Here is a 4,009-nt window from a genome sequence, read left to right on the forward strand (position 1 = left end):
AACTACAGAGAAGCATTCTGGGAAGCTTGTTTGTGATGTGTGCGTTCAACTCACAGAGTCGAACATATCTTTTGATTGAGCAGATTTGAATCTCTCTTTTTGCAGAATATGCAAGTGGATATTTGGAGCCCTTTGCGGCCTTTTGTGGAAAAAGAAATATCTTCAAATAAAAACTACATAGAAGCATTCTGAGAAACTTCTTTGTGATGTGTGCATTCATCTCACATGGTTGAAGCTATCTTTTTATTGAGCAGTTTTGAAACACACTTTTTGTAGAAGCTGCGAGTGGATATTAGGAGGGCTTTGAGGCCTACTGTAGAGAGGGAAATATCTTCACATAAAAACTACATGGAAGCATTCTGAGAAACTTCTTTGTAAGGTGTGCATTCAACTCACAGTTTTGAACCTATCTTGTGATTCAGCAGTATTGAATCTCTCTTTTTGCAGAATCTGCAAGTGGATATTTGGAGCCTTTGCGGCCTACGGTGGTAAAGGAAATATCTTCACATGAAAACTGCACAGGAGCATTCTCAGAAACTTCTTTGTGATGTGTGCATTCATCTCACATAGTTGAACCTTTCTCTTGATTGAGCAGTTTTGAAACTCTCTTTTTGTAGAATCAGCAAGTGGATATTTGGAGCGCTTTAAGGCCTATTGTGGAAAAGGAAGTATCTTCACTTAAAAACTACACAAAAGCATTCTGAGAAACTTCTTTGTGATGTGTGCATTAGTCTCACACAGCTGAACCTTTCTTTTGATTCAGCAGTTTTGACACACTCTTTTTCTAGAATCTGCAAGTGGATATTTCGAGAGCTCTGAGACCTATGGTGGAAAAGGTAATATCTTCCCATTAAAACTGCACAGAAGCATTCTGAGAAACTTCTTTGTGACGTGTGCCTTCATCTCACAGAGTTGAACTTGTCTTTTGATTGGGCAGATTTGAAACACTCTTTTTGTAGAATCTGCAATTGGATTTTTGGAACACTTTGAGAGCTATGGTGGAAAAGGAAATATCTTCACATAAATACTACACAAAGCATTCTGAGAAACTTCTTTGTGATGTGTTCATTCATCTCACACAGTTGAGCCTTTCATTTGCTTGAGCAGTTTTCTTAACATATTTATTTATTTTATTTTATTATTATTAAACTTTAAGTTTTAGGGTACATGTGCACAACGTGCAGGTTACTTACATATGTATACATGTGCAATGTTTGTGTGCTGCACCCATTAACTCATCATTTAGCATTTGGAATATCTGCTAATGGTATCACTTCCCCCTCCCCACAACCCACAACAATCCGCAGAATGTGATGTTCCCCTGCCTGTGTTCATGTGTTCTCATTGTTCATTTCCCACCTATGAGTGAGAACATGTGGTGTTTGGTTTTTTTCCTTGCGATATTTTGCTGAGAATGATGGTTTCCAGCTTCATCTATATCCAAACAAAAGACATGAACTTATCATTTTTTATGGCTGCATAGTATTCCATGGTGTATATGTGCCACATTTTCTTAATCCAGTCTATCATTGTTGGACATTTGGGTTGGTTCTAAGACTTTGCTATTGTGAATAGTGCCACAATAAACATATGTGTGCATGTGTCTTTATAGCAGCATGATTTATAGTCCTTTGAGTATATACCCAGTAATGGGATGGCTGTGTCAAATGGTATTTCTAGTTCTAGATCCCTGAGGAACCGCCACACTGACTTCCACAATGGTTGAACTAGTTTACGTCCCGCCAACAGTGTAAAAGTGTTCCTATTTCTCCATATCCTCTCCAGCACCTGTTGTTTGCATACATTTTAATAATTGCCATTCTAACTGGTGTGAGATGGTATCTCATTGTGGTTTTGATTTGCATTTCTCTGATAGCCAGTGATGGTGAGCATTTTTTCATGTGTTTTTTGGCTACATAAATGTCTTCTTTTGAGAAGTGTCCGTTCATGTCCTTCACCCATTTTTGATGGGGTTGTTTATTTTTTTCTTGTAAATTTGTTGGAGTTCATTGTAGATTCTGGATATTAGCCCTTTGTCAGATGAGTAGGTTGGGAAAATTTTCTCCCATTTTGTAGGTTGCCTGTTCACTCTGATGGCAGTTTCTTTTGCTGTGCAGAAGCTCTTTAGTTTAATTAGATCCCATTTGTCAATTTTGGCTTTTGTTGCCATTGCTTTTGGTGTTTTAGACATGAAGTCCTTGCCCATGCCTATGCACTGAATGGTAATGCCTAGGTTTTCTTCTAGGGTTTTTATGGTTTTAGGTCTAACATTTAAGTCTTTAATCCATCTTGAATTAATTTTTGTATAAGGTGCAAAGAGGCAATACAGTTTCAGCTTTCTACATATGTTTAGCCAGTTTTCCCAGCACCATTTATTAAATAGGGAATCCTTTCCCCCACTGCTTGTTTTTGTCAGGTTTGTCAAAGATCAGATAGTTGTAGATATGCGGCATTATTTCTGAGGGCTCTGTTCTGTTCCATTGATCTATATCTCTGTTTTGGTACAAGTACCATGCTGTTTTGGTTACTGTAGACTTGTAGTATAGTTTGAAGTCAGGTAGCGTGATGCCTCCAGCTTTGTTCTTTTGGTTTAAGATTGACTTGGAGATGCGAGCTCTTTTTTGGTTCCATGTGAACTTTAAGGTAGTTTTTTCCAATTCTCTGAAGAAAGTCATTGGTAGCTTGATGGGGATGGCATTGAATCTATAAATTACCTTGGGCAGTATGACCATTTTCAGGATATTGATTCTTCCTACCCATGAGCATGGAATGTTCTTCCATTTGCCTGCATCCTGCTTTATTTCATTGAGCAGTGGTTTGTAGTTCTCCTTGAATAGGTCCTTCACGTGCCTTGTAAGTTGGATTCCTAGGTATTTTATTCTCTTTGAAGCAATTGTGAATGGGAGTTCACTGATGATTTGGCTCTCTCCTTGTCTGTTATTGGTGTATGAGAATGCTTGTGATTTTTGTACATTGATTTTGTATCCTGAGACATTGCTGAATTTGCTTATCAGCTTAAGGAGATTTTGGGCTGAGATGACGGGATTTTCTAGATATACAGTCATGTCATCTGCAAACAGGGACAATTTGACTTCCTCTTTTCCTAATTGAATACCCATTATTTCCTTCTCCTGCCTAATTGCCCAGTCCAGAACTTCCAACACTATGTTGAATAGCAGTGGTGAGAGAGGACATCCCTGTCTTGTTTCAGTTTTCAAAGGAAATGCTTCCAGTTTTTGCCCATTCAGTATGATATTGGCTGTGGGTTTGTCATAGTTAGCTCTTATTATTTTGAGATATGTCCCATCAATACCAAATTTATTGAGAGTTTTTAGTATGAAGCGTTGTTGAATTTTGTCCAAGGTCTTTTCTGCAGCTATTGAGCTAATCACGTGGTTTTTGTCTTTGGTACTGTTTATAGGCTGGATTACATTTATTGATTTGTGTATATTGAACCAGACTTGCATCCCAGGGATGAAGCCCACTTGATCATCGTGGATAAGCTTTTTGATTTGCTGCAGGATTTGGTTTGCCAGTATTTTATAGAGGATTTTTGCATCAATGTTCCTCAAGGATATTGGTCTAAAATTATCTTTTTTCTTTTTTTTTTAATTTTTGTAAAATCATTTATTTAAACCAATATATCTATAATATTATCCTCTCAACATGTATGTAATATTTTTTTTGGGGGATTCCAACTAAAAAACTGAAAATAAATCTTTAATCAATGTAAATTCAGACTCTGCTCGGCTTTGGTATCATGATGATGCTGGCCACATAAAATGAGTTAGGGAGGATTCCCTCTTTTTCTACTGATTGGAAAAGTTTCAGAAGGAATGGTACCAATTCCTCCTTGTACCTCTGGTAGAATTCGGCTGTGAATCCATCTGGCCCAGGACCCATTTTTATTGGTAAGCTATTGATTATTGCCACAATTTCAGTACCTGTTATTGGTCTATTCAGAAATTCAACTTCTTCCTGGTTTAGTCTTTGGAGGGTGTATGTATTG

The sequence above is a fragment of the Pongo abelii genome, chromosome 12 (assembly GCF_028885655.2).
Source record: "Pongo abelii isolate AG06213 chromosome 12, NHGRI_mPonAbe1-v2.0_pri, whole genome shotgun sequence".
Lineage (NCBI taxonomy): Eukaryota > Metazoa > Chordata > Mammalia > Primates > Hominidae > Pongo > Pongo abelii.